The sequence below is a fragment of the Lepisma saccharinum genome, chromosome 11 (genome assembly GCF_977018435.1).
Source record: "Lepisma saccharinum chromosome 11, izLepSacc3.1, whole genome shotgun sequence".
Lineage (NCBI taxonomy): Eukaryota > Metazoa > Arthropoda > Insecta > Zygentoma > Lepismatidae > Lepisma > Lepisma saccharinum.
Window position 1 is genome coordinate 48,559,084 of NC_139239.1, and position 14,532 is coordinate 48,573,615.

At 32.5% G+C, this 14,532-nt stretch overlaps 1 protein-coding gene and 1 pseudogene across 3 annotated transcripts in view; both read right to left on the reverse strand.

The window, feature by feature from the left end:
- Window positions 1-14,532, reverse strand: part of LOC145994783 (cytochrome c oxidase assembly protein COX18, mitochondrial) — a 50,736-nt gene that overhangs the window by 19,285 nt on the left and 16,919 nt on the right. The gene's annotated exons all lie outside the window — the stretch shown is intronic.
- Window positions 6,402-9,051, reverse strand: LOC145995352 (NADH-ubiquinone oxidoreductase chain 4 pseudogene; annotated as a pseudogene).

Consider the following 14,532-nt stretch of genomic DNA (forward strand, 5'->3'; position numbering starts at 1 on the left):
GATGTCACTTTCTTGAGGATAGTATAAAAACAAGGATTTTGTACGAGAAATGATCATTCGCCACAGATCACCGATCAGAACAGAGTTGCAAAAGAATTGCATCCAAAGATTGACTTGATATATTGCACATACTTCTTGGTGTGGTTTGGGGCAAAAGCTAGGCCTATGCGACCATAGACATGCCGATAGCCATGCATGTCATAGATGAGGCAATCACTATTTAAATTGTAAAGTCTGCTTGAGAAGTAAATAAGAGGTAAGGCTGATTGATTGCCATTAAAGTTCAAAAGCTTTGTATAGAGCTCTGTTTATGTCAAAAGAGCATGATCTGCCGGTAGCCATACAAAGAAAGAGAGCTTGCTTAAGAAACTGAGCTGAGGTGATGATCTTATGAGCAGACACTGAACGGGCGAAATCTTTAAATTAATTTTACTTTTAGCCGGCTCTGTGGCAGAGTGATTAGCACATCACGCTACAATGCCAGGGGTCCTGGTTTTTAATGGATGTTTGTAAATGTTCATTCAAAAATTCATCATATCATCAGTCATCCCCATCTTCGCAATTAGCCAAAAGTGGCACAAAAACAAAATAAAATAAAGCAAATCAATCAATCCATCATTTTGATAATATATATATATATATATATATATATATAATGGATAAAAGCAAGGAGGGCCAAAAGGGCTAAGTAAAAATCAAAGAAGGTAAAAGGAAACACTCACCGGACAGTAGAAAGATTCAAAATTTTCGCTAATTTATAGCATCATCGGTGTGAGAAGAAATAGACGGAACCGGAAGTTGGGGCACTGCAGAGTTGCCAGGTCCCCATCGAAGAAGAAGCGGTGCGTAGAACGAAAAAAACACTGTTTCGTCACCAGGCTCGTCGTAAACTGTGAGTGTGTAGGAAGAGTTGGGAGGGCGGGAGGGACGGGATGGTTTGGGGGGGAAGGTGGGTGAGGGATGGGTATTACTGGGTGGCCTTGTTCAGGCCAGGTGGAGTGGTTGCACTCATGGCTAATATATAGGCCCTTTCCCATCTTTTGCGAACAGAGGTGTTGGCTGGTTTGGGTAGGAGATGGATGATCGCTACCCAGAAGCAGTCGTTGAAACTGATGTTGTGGTGGTTGGTGTGGACGGCGACAGTGAAGTCCAGGTTGTGGGTGGAGGAGCGGTGGTTATTGATGCGGAGGTTGAGGGCCGTTGATGTTTCCCCCAGGTAAAAATCACCACAGATGTTGCAGGTGAGGATGTAGATAAGGTTTGAGGCATGGCAGGTCCCTTTGGGATGAAGGGTAAATTTGCCAGTGGCCGTGTGCACCTGGAGGGTGTGAGAAGTGATGAGGATGGGGCAGGCCTTGCACCTGGGGCGGTTGCATTTATGGGCAGGGGGGTGTTGGATGTGTGGTGAAGGAGTGTTGTGGACCAGGATGTTTTGGAGGTTGGGGGGGCGTTTGAAAACCACCCTGGGTTTGTCGGGAAATATGCTTTTGGTTTCAGGATCACTGTGGAGAATTGGGAGAAGAGAGTGCAGTGTGTGCCTGATTTTGTTGAGGTGGGGATGGTATTGGGTGATGAGTGCAGCATAGCAAACCTCTTCATGGGCAAACTTGAGCAAGAGTTTTTGGCTACCCAACCCCTCCAAGCCCTCCTATGGCTCCGCTTCATCGATGACATCTTCATGCTCTGGACACATGGAGAACCATCCTTGTCAGCTTTCCTGGACGAACTTAACCACTTCCGTTCCCTAAAATTCACCTGGATGCACTCCCCCAACCAGATCACCTTCCTAGATGTGGACGTGCACATCGAGGGAGGACACCTGACTACCTCCATCCACATAAAACCCACCAACCACATGCAGTACCTACACTTCTCCAGCTCCCACCCGTTCCACACCAAAAAAGCCATTCCATTCTCTCTGGCCCTCAGGGGACAGCGCCTGAACACTTCACCCACCTCCCACCAGAATTATAACCTCCGCCTACACCAGGCCCTGGTTAACCGTGGATATCCCTCCATCCTTGTCACCAGAGCTGCCTCACACACCACTACCACCAAGAAACCTGCTGCCACCAACCCACCTGAATATACCTCATCCTCCATCATCAGAAAAAAATTGAAATGAAATACCTCTATAAGATTTACCAGCTAAATAATAATTTAACCGAAAACTATAAGCTATAGTTATACCTGTAGAAATTCACAATAAGATACATATTACTAAATTAAAAGAAGATATACTTAATATTTCCAAAATTAAATCTTTAGAATAAAATCCAGCCAAAAATGGTATCCCACATAGAGCAAGACTAGAAATTATTATACAAGAAATAGTTATTGGCATTTTATTAATTAAGCCCCCCATACAACGAATATCCTGAACATCTCCTATAATATGAATAACCACACCAGCACATAAAAATAATAAAGACTTAAATATAGCATGTGTTAATAAGTGAAAAAATGATAACTCCCTTAATCCTATGGATAATGTTAATATTATTAGCCCAAGCTGTCTTAGTGTAGATAAAGCAATAATTTTCCTCAAATCATATTCAAAATTAGCACCAACCCCAGCTATAAATATAGTTAATCCAGATAGTAATAATAGTACCTTACCAAGAACAGTATATATTAATATATCCCCAAAACGAAGTAATAAATAAATCCCAGCAGTAACCAAAGTAGAAGAATGAACCAATGCAGAGACTGGAGTCGGAGCAGCTATAGCTGCCGGCAATCATGCAGAAAATGGAATTTGTGCACTCTTTGTTATTCCAGCAATAATAATAAATGTAGTAATTAATATTATATCAAAATCAGAAATTAACCATAGATAATAAATATAATTTCAACTACCATAATTTAATATTCAAGCAATAGATAATAAAATAAATACATCACCAACTCGGTTGGATAAAGCAGTTAATATTCCAGCAGAATAAGAACGAACATTCTGATAATAAATTACTAAACAATAAGAAACTAATCGTAGGCCATCCCATCCTAAAATAATTCTAATAATATTAGGAGAAATAATTAAAAACATTATAGATCCAACAAACAATAAAACTAAAATAATAAATCGATTCATATTATAATCCCCCTCTATATAAGAACCTCTAAAATTAATAATTATAGAAGAAATATATATAACTAATCCTATAAAAATTAAAGATATTCAATCAAATAATATTGTTATAATAATATTAGAACTATTCAAATTAACAATATTTCATTCAATAAAAATCGTAACATCCTTAATTAAAAATATTATACCTAATAATAATAAGCCCATTCTACTAATTAATAAAATAATTGATGCTACACTTGTAATAAGAAAATTAAAAACCATTGATTTAAGAACTTACTAGTTACCACTAAGCCCACAACTTACTATTCTACTTAAACTACTTAAATAATTTAAATTCAATGAAATATTGGAGAACAAAAAATAATTAGAAAATTTAATGGAAATAAATGACAAAATTCATTCATTCATTGTTTTCTGCCTAATTGGCAGGTTTTTCACTGCAATCTCCAGCTTTCCCTGTTCTCTGCCTTACGCTTCGTAATAGCATACGACCCAGTTAATTTAATATCATCCATAAGCTGATATCTCTTTCTTCCACGGACTTTTCTTCCTTCAACCATTCCCTCCAAGGCATCTCTTAGCAGGCAGTTTCTTCTTAGACAGTGTCCTAACCAGTTTCTTTTCCTCTTCTTGATGGTCTCCAGTATGGATCTTTTTTCACCAACTCTTTTCAGTACGGCTTCGTTTCTTACCTTGTCTGTCCATTTTACACGCTCCATTTTTCGCCATGTCCACATTTCAAAAGCTTCGAGTCGTTTCTCTTCATTTCTTCTCAACGTCCAGGTTTCTGCACCATATAGTGCTACACTCCACACAAAACATTTCACTAATCTCTTCCTTAGACCTATGTCCATGGGTCCACAAAAAACATTTTTTCTTCTATTGAAAGCTTCTTTTGCTATTGCGATTCTCATTTTCACTTCTTGGTTGCAGCTCATGTCACTGCTTATAGTGCATCCGAGGTACTTGAAGCTATCCACTTGCTGGATTCTTTCACTGTTTGCTCTCACATTAATATTCCTTGGTTTCCATCCTATAACCATTGCCTTTGTCTTCTTTACATTAATCTTCATTCCATACTGCTCACAGCTGCTGTTTAACTCTTCTAACATACTATTTATGGTTATTTCATCCTCAGCGAATAATGCCATGTCATCAACAAATCTTATGCAGTTTATTCTTCTTCCTCCCAATTTGACACCTCCTGTGCCCTGGAAACAAGTTTTCACTATATCTTCTAAATAGATATTAAACAAAGTAGGCGATAGGCAGCATCCTTGTCGTACTCCTCTTCCAATTTCACAGCCTTCTGTCATTTCGTCTCCTGTTCTCACTTTAACTCGTTGATTCATGTATAAGTTGCTTAGAAGTCTTCTCTCTTTCCAATCTACACCAATTTTCTTCAGAATTTCTAAAAGTTTAACCCAATTCACTCTATCAAAGGCTTTCTCCAGGTCTACAAATACTACAAACACATCCTTTCCTTTCTCTAAATATCTTTCCCCAATGGTCCTCAGTAAACCAATTGCATCCCTTGTACCTCTTCCTTTCCTGAAACCAAACTGTTCTTCCTCTAACTCGCCACTGACCTTCGAGTATAGGCGTCTGTTCAGAATTCTTAGAAGAATTTTTGCCGAGTGAGATATCAAGCTGATTGTCCTGTACTCAGAACATTTTCTGGCATTGCTTTTCTTCTGCAGAGGTACCAAAACAGTCTCCGTGAAATCTTGTGGCCAATCCCCTTTCTCATAGATTTCATTGCATAAATGCAGTATTTCTCTTTTTCCATCTCCCAGGCATTTGATAAGTTCAACAGGAATTTCATCAGTGCCCGTTGCTTTCCCATTCCTCATTTCTTTGAGTGCTTGCTCAAATTCTTCATTCAGGATATAGTATCCTTTCTCATCATCAGGCACGTCGTCTTCATTTTCTACATTCAGACTGTCTGGGCGATTCTCTTTCTGGTAGAGCTCTTCAACGTACTTTCCCCACACATTCGATATTCCTTTTTTGTCTGTGATTTCACATCCTTCCTCGTCTTCTATCATCCACATTGTTTTCCATTTCTTCTTTTGGAAGCCCAAGCAGTTTACTTCACGATACATCAAGTCATACCTTCCTCTTTTTTCCAGTTCTTCAATTTCTTCACATTTTTGTTTCATCCATTGTTCTTTTGCCCTGTCAGTTTCTCTTCTTAGCTGGTTATTCAGTATCTTGTAATTATGTCTTCCCTCTTCTGTATTTACATTCTTCCATTTTCTCCGTTCCTCCATTTTTTCCAGCATACTATCAGTAATCCATGGTTTCTTTGCACTTTTCCTTTCCCTGTAGCCTATTGTTTCATCCACTGCCTTCTGTAAGCAGCTTTTTATTCCATCCCACATCTCATCCTTATTGTTACAACTAGCTTTAAACTTATTATAGTTTCCTTGGAAATGTTCTGCAAATTTTTGTCTTTCGTCTTCTTCCCTTAGCTTCTCTAAGTGGGGTTTCTTGCTCACCTGGTTTTGGGTTATCTTCTTCAGTGTAAGATTGATTTCTCCTATTAGCAAGATGTGGTCTGAATTAATGTCAGCTCCTGGCAATGTCTTCGCATTTTTCAAACAATTTCGAAATCTTTCTTGTACCAGTATGTAATCTATCTGGTATCTTTTACAATCTCTTGGACATATCCAGGTGTACCTCCTTCTCTTATGTTGCTGGAACAGTGTGTTGCCAACAATTAGGGAGTTTCTTTTACAGAAATTTACCAGGCTTTCCCCTCTCTCATTTCTCTCGCCTAATCCATATCTTCCTACTGTACTTCCATCCTGCCTTTCTCCTACTACAGCATTCCAATCACCCATTACGATAATGCACGATCCCTTTCTCTCTTTTTCCATCAATTCCTCTATCTTCTCATAGTTTTCCTCCACTTCTTCTTCTGACAACCCACTATGTGGCATATACACTTGAATTAACACTAAGTCTTTCTTCTTTCCTTGAAGTTTCACCATTATAATCCTGTCATGCACATAACGCACTGCTATAACTTTATGTTTCACACGTGGTCCTAGCACTATTCCCACACCACGATTTCCTTGTTGATCACCTCCAGAATAAAACATCTTGAACTCATCACTCACTATTTCACCATTCTGTTCCCACCTCACTTCTGATATTCCCATAAATATTCACGAATATTACTTCTTCAACAAGAAAATACACCAGAATAATATATTCCGTGTTGAGTATAGGAATATAAATATAAGGTATAACCAGCACTTAAAAAAGAAAGTAATGCAACACCTACAAAACTAAAATATGATCACCCAATAATTCTATTTAACAAACTAATCTCACCCAACAAATTAATAGAGGGTGGAGCGGCCATATTAGCAATTCTTAATATAAATCATCATAAAGATAATCTAGGAATATAATTAATTATTCCCCTATTAATTAATATACTACGACTACCTAATCGTTCATAAGTAATATTTACTAAACAAAATATTCCAGAAGAACAGAGACCATGTGCTAATATTAAAGTAAGGCTACCATTTATACCCCACGCCCCTATAGTTATAATTCCTATTAAAACAAGTCCTATATGTGCTACAGATGAATATGCAACCAAGGCCTTTAAATCAATTTGACGTATACAAACAAGACTAATTATTCAAATACCAACAATTCTAATACCAAATCAAAAAATATTATATTTAACAGCCAATCTCTCAATACAAGAAATAATTCGCAAAATTCCATATCCACCAAGCCTTAATAAAATTCCAGCCAAAATTATAGATCCACTAACTGGAGCCTCGACATGAGCCCTAGGTAATCACAAGTGAACCAAAAATATAGGTATTTTCACTAAAAAAGCAAACACCATTCTAACATATCAAATAAAATAATTTATATTAATATTAATATATCTATATATATATATATATATAGACTCCCCACCTTATGATTTAATATAAAAATACCAACCAAAAGGGGTAAAGAAGCAATTAATGTATAAAAAAGCAAATATACCCCCGCCTGTACCCGCTCTGGTTGATACCCCCACCCTAAAATTAAAAATAAGGTCGGTACTAATGATCCCTCAAAAAACAAATAAAATAAAAAGAAATTTATTCTTATAAAAGTTAATATCAACAATAATAATAAAATAATTAATAAAAATATAAATCCACAGGGGTAAAAATTAGATATAATACTATTTCTAGCCACTATTATTAAAAAAACAATTCAAATGCTAAGTAAAATTAAAGAATAAGATATTACATCCAGACCAATAAAATAACCAGTCCCCCATGCCCCTATACCAACCCACACTATAAATAAAAACAAAAAACAACCAAAAATAATAGAAATTTGAACCACTATTCATAAAGAACTATTAAATCTTAAAAGGATTAAAAATATAAAATAAAAAATATACTTTAACATTTCAATAATACAAAAGAATTAAAATAATCATTACCATGAGTACGTGTAACTGGTACTATAATAGATAAACCAAGAGCCCCCTCACATACACAAAATGAAATAAATAATAAACAAAAATAAGATTCTTCCTGATTATTAATAAAATAATAAGTTATATATAAGTATAAGGATAATACAATAAATTCAAGTCTTAATAGAGTTACTAACAAATGCCTACGCTGAGAAATAAAACATAAAAATCTAATAAATAAAATAATTAATATAAATAATACTCTTAACATAAGTTTTTATAGTTTAATAAAAACAATGGTCTTGTAAATCATAAATGAATTAATAATTCTAAAAACATCAAGGAAGATATGATTATATCATCATTAGCTCCCAAAGCCAATATTTTTCATTAAACTACTCCTTGATATTAAAATACAATTAATATTAATTACTATTATATTATTATTAGCACTAATAATATTATATATAAAACATCCACTATCTATGGGAATTATACTAATTATACAAACTATTACCGCATGCCTAACAATATCAACATTCCTAAAATCCACATGACTTTCCTATGTACTATTTCTAGTATTTTTGGGAGGAATACTCGTTCTATTTATTTATACAACAAGACTTACACCAAATGAAATATTTAAAATAAGAACAAAAATAACAATTATGGGAGTAGCCCTAATATCATTATGTTTATTTATATTAATAATAGACCCACTATTAACCCCCTCAACATTACAAAATATAGATACATACACAACCTGAAGAAGTACCCTCCCCCTACCAGGAATAAAACTATATAATGAATCCGTTATAATAATAACTACTATAACAGTAGTATATCTATTCATTACATTAATTGCAATTGTAAAAATTACTAGACTTTCACATGGACCTCTAAAAATAATTAAATAATTACAAATGACAAAACCAGCACGAATTTACCACCCATTACTTAAACTAGCAAACAATGCATTAGTAGACTTGCCAGTTCCACTAAATATTTCCTACTGATGAAATTTTGGTTCACTTATAGGAATATGCCTTTCAATTCAAATCTTAACAGGTCTTTTTTTAGCAATACATTATATTTCAAGAACAGATTTAGCCTTTTCTAGAGTAATACACATCTGCCGAGATGTAAATTATGGATGAATACTACGAACTATTCATGCCAATGGGGCCTCCATATTCTTTATTTGTATATATATACATGTTGGACGAGGAATATATTATGGATCCTATTTGTATCTTCACACATGATCTATTGGAGTTATTATTATATTAACAACAATAGCAACAGCATTTTTGGATATGTACTACCATGAGGTCAAATATCATTCTGAGGTGCTACAGTAATTACCAACTTACTCTCGGCAATTCCATATTTAGGAACTATATTAGTTCAATGAATTTGGGGGGGGATTCGCAGTAGATAATGCTACATTAACCCGATTCTTCGCCTTTCATTTTTTATTACCATTTATTTTGATAGCAATATCCATAGTCCACCTACTCTTTTTACACCAAACCGGGTCTAATAATCCACTATCTATTAATAGAAACATGGATAAAATCCCGTTCCACCCATACTTCTCCATAAAAGATATATTAGGATTTATATTTATAATTTTAAGATTAATACAACTCTCATTAATATTCCCAACAACCCTAGGAGATCCAGAAAACTTTACCCCAGCAAACCCACTAGTAACCCCCGTACACATTCAACCAGAATGATATTTCCTATTTGCATACGCCATTCTGCGATCAATTCCAAATAAGCTTGGTGGAGTAGTAGCACTAGTATTATCTATTATAATCTTATTTATTATGCCAATACATCATAAAAGAAATTTTCGTGGACTACAATTTTACCCCTTAAACCAAATATTATTTTGATTAATATTTGCAACCTTTATTTTATTAACTTGAATTGGAGCCCGACCAGTAGAAACTCCGTATATTATTACTGGACAAATATTAACAATTATATATTTTATATATTTCATTATGTCCCCCGCAACACTACTACTATGAGATAAAATCTTAAAAAAATGACTTCTTGACTGAAATTTAAGTATATGTCTTGAAAACATAAAATAGAATGTAAATATTCTAGAAGTCTTCACATTCTAATTATTATGCAACTAAATATAAATTGATACAATCAACCCCCTAAAACCAACAAAAAAAATAAATAATTTAAAGAAACCGGAAGAAAGCTCCTTCAAGCTAAATATATAAGCTTATCATAACGAAATCGCGGTAGTGTCCCCCGAACCCAAATATAAATAAATCCTAAAAAAATAACCTTTAAATAAAAAAAATAAGAAAAGTGGTAGCCCCCCCAACAATAAAATTCTAAGTAAAACACTTATAAATAAAATGCTAGCATATTCAGATATAAAAATTAAAGCAAACCCCCCAGCACTGTATTCAACATTAAATCCAGAAACAAGTTCAGACTCCCCCTCAGCAAAATCAAAAGGAGTTCGGTTAGTTTCAGCTAAGCAAGAGCTCAATCAAGCCAAGGCTAATGGCAAAGCAATAAAAATAAATCATAAATAATCCTGAAAAATACTAAATAAAAATAAATCATAACCACCAATTAAAAAAATAAAAGATAATAAAATTAGAACCAATCTAACCTCATAGGAAATAGTTTGAGCAACTGCTCGAAGACCCCCTAGCAACGCATAGTTAGAATTAGATGATCACCCAGCAGATATTACTCTATATACCCCCATTCTCATACAACATAAAAAGAAAAATACCCCTAAATAAAAGTTAAATAATAAGGTATGATATGGGAAAACAACCCAAACTAGTAAAGATAAAAATAAACTAAAAACTGGAGACATATAATATGGGTAATAATTTCTCAAAGTAGGTAATGTTTGCTCCTTAGTAAATAATTTAACTGCATCAGCAAAAGGCTGAAAAATACCACAAACCCCAACCCGATTAGGCCCCTTACGAATTTGAATATAACCTAAAACCTTACGTTCAAATAAAGTAAAAAAAGCAACTCTAATTAAAACACATACAACTAAAATAATAAAAGAAATAATTCCAATAAGTAAATCTAATATCATCTACTATAAAAAGAAATTTATCTTCATTCTTGAATCCTAAATTCAATGCACTTCTCTGCCATAATAGTAATTATTATTAATCAATATTATATATATAATATAAGTATTTGGTCCTTTCGTACTAAAACACTTTAAATATTAAGAGATAGAAACCAACCTGGCTCACGCCGGTTTGAACTCAGATCATGTAAAAAATTAAAGGTCGAACAGACCATCAAATTTGAAATGCTACACCCAAATGATATCTTAATCCAACATCGAGGTCGCAACCCCTCCTGTCGATATGATCTCTCAAGAAAGATTACGCTGTTATCCCTAAGGTAACTTATTCTTTAAATCACTAAAAATGGATCCAAATAACAAAAATTATTGAATATAAAATAAAAAAGAGCTAATTATTATCTTCCCATCACCCCAACAAAATATTATTTAATAATATATATAATTATATTACTAATCAAAACATCATTAAAATAATATAAAGATCTATAGGGTCTTATCGTCCCCTTAAAAAAATAAAGCCTTTTCACTTTAAAGTAAAATTATATATTAATTAACTAAAGACAGTCTATTCCTCGTCCAACCATTCATTCTAGCCCCCAATTAAAAGACTAATGATTATGCTACCTTCGCACGGTCAAAATACCGCGGCCATTAAACAAGCGTCACTGGGCAGGTTATACTTCATATAAAATCATGAAAAGGTGTTTTTGATAAACAGGCGAGAATAAATTTTGCCTAATTCCTCTAATTAATTAAATAAATATACTAATAGAATCATAATTTCCAAATAAAACTAATTAAAACATGTAATTAGGTAAACAAGTAAAACCAAACTAAATTTTTAATAATAATTCCAAATAAATTATAACAAAATTACAAAAATTAGCAATCTCCAAACCAATAAATATAATAGTTTATTATAAAGTTATAACCAATATACTAACCAGAAGCACATCCCCCTAGTTATAACTAAACATTAATATTATAATATATATATATATTAATATAAAAAATATTAAAATGTAAAACTATATTAAATATAATTCCCTAATAACTAGATATAAGGTAAGTCGAATAACATTTTATTACAAATAGTAATTTTAACAGAAAAATATAACACTTTTACCTTAAAATTAATCTACTAGCTCCTCACCTTTCGAGAAAACAGAATATTCAATTAAAATGTAATCCTCCCTGATACAAAAGGTACGATCATTAACATCTCCTATAATAAAAATTAATATTTCATATATTTAATAAATCCCAACACTGTACTAATAACCTATAACAAACTAATTTATATATATTAAATATATAACCAACCCCAATAAAATTCCTTTTCACATATAATCAATTTTTAAACAAAACTTAAATAGTAATAAAATTTCTATCAAAATATGTCGAATCGCACGACTAACTACTCAATGTAAATGAATATTCTAACTAACAGAAATATTTTGATACCAATCAAACCAGGCACACCTTCCGGTACACCTACTATGTTACGACTTATCTCACCTATACAAGTGAGAGCGACGGGCGATGTGTGCATACCCTAGAGCTAGTAAACCAAAATGTTGTTCTAAAACAAAATTACAATTAAATCCAATTTTAAATATACTTTCAACATATTATCCAAATCAACATAATGTAACCCATCTCCACCTACTAATAAGCTGCACCTTGACCTGAAATATATTTCAATAGAAAAAAAGAATATATATATTTAAATATTCAAATTACGGCGGTATACAAACTGATATCTTACAATAATAGGTCAAATAAAACGTGGAATATCGATTATGGGACAGGTTCCTCTAAATAGAATAAAGCACCGCCAATTTCTTTGAGTTTCAAGATCATAACTAATACTACTCAGACCAAATTTACAATGATAATAATAGGGTATCTAATCCTAGTTTAATACACCACCTTTATAGAATTAATAAAAATAAAGAACAAATTATATTAAAAATTTCACCTAATAAATAAAATATAAGCAACCAAAAATCAATTATTACTACAATTAAGCCAACAATTCTCCACTTATGTCCCCACGTCTAACCGCGGTAGCTGGCACGAATTTAGCCGGACAAAATAGATATTAAAATTTAAAATTCTGTAATCTAATTTACATTAAAATTAAACAAACCCACACACTGCGAACAAACTCATTATCACACCCCTCAACCCATAAAAAATTGGCGGAAGTTTTCACCTCTCTTTAACAAATACATATGTAAAATTTAACTAAGGAGATTTAAGCTAGAATAAAACTTTAATCTTAAAATATAAAGAGAGGTTCCTTATCTTATATAATATGTAGTATACTAAATTAAATTATAATTAGAAATTATCTCACGAAAATTTCCTCCCTTTTCATTTTTTACTCACTTTCCCGTTCTATATAGAACACATTTTTTTTTCCCTCAAAATTGTGTTCTATATAGATATATTAACTTCTTTTTTCTCTAAACTCAATAAGCATTAAAATAACATATTAATTAAGTCAATTACTTTAAGTTAGACTACAAACACTTAAAAGAAATTAGATAAAATTAAAAGCAATTCTGAAGTATTTTATATCATTTAATAAATGGGTTCTACTTATTAATCATAAAGGTAAAAGTCCAATAAATATTATTATTAGCCCACTATTATAATTTTTTTATAAATAAGATGTCTGAAAAAGGGTTACCATGATAGAGTAAAGTATACATGAAACTTATCATGTTCTTATTATTTTGTAATAAAATAAATTTTTTATAATTGAAAGAATTAAACTTTCCCCAATGGTATCAAACCCCATAGTGCATCATACACCAAAATATAATAAAAAGGTAAGCTAATTAAGCTAGAGGGTTCATACCCCACATATGAAGGTCATTAGTTATAACTTCCCTTTTTAATGCTCACAACCCCTAAAAAAATAATATTCCTATTGACCCTCACAATAGGAACCCTCCTTTCTATTTCTTCCACCTCATGATATGGAGCCTGAATAGGCTTAGAAATTAATTTAATATCTTTTATTCCATTAATTTCTACACCAAATAATCAACGAAGTACAGAAGTGTCACTTAAATACTTCCTAATTCAAGCATTGGCGTCATCAATAATTTTGACTGCAGCATTAATTATAACTAATTCAGTAAATTTCAATATACAAGCCCAGCTTCTAACCATAGCTTTATTAATAAAAATAGGAGCTGCTCCATTTCACATTTGAATACCAGAAGTTATAGAAGGAATAACATGAATTAACTGCTTAGTAATGACAACTATTCAAAAAATTGCTCCATCAACATTACTTAGTTATGTAATTGACAATTTAAACATAATTCTAATTTTAACAATTAGAACATCAGCAATTATTGGAGCAATTGGAGGATTAAATCAAACCTCATTACGAAAAATTATAGCCTTTTCATCAATTAACCACATATCATGAATTATTCTAAGAATAACATCAGAAGATAACACCTGATTAACATATTTACTACTATACATCCTTATAACCACCTCTGCCATTATACTATTCTCAATAAACAAAATACACTACGTCAATCAACTGTTTATAATAAATCTTTCCCCCGCTAAAAAAATGTCCTTATTTATATCAATATTATCTCTTGGGGGGCTACCACCACTACTAGGGTTTTTACCAAAATGAATAGTTATTATCCAAACAACCAACCTTAAGCAATTAATTATAATCATAATCCTAATTAGTATATCATTATTAACCCTATACTATTATTTACGAACCTCACTTACATCAATTTTAATAAATTATAAAACCAATATATGAAATATTATTAATAACAAACCATTAAACTTAAAAGAACAAGTATTATTGGTAATCACAATTTTTCATTCAATTTG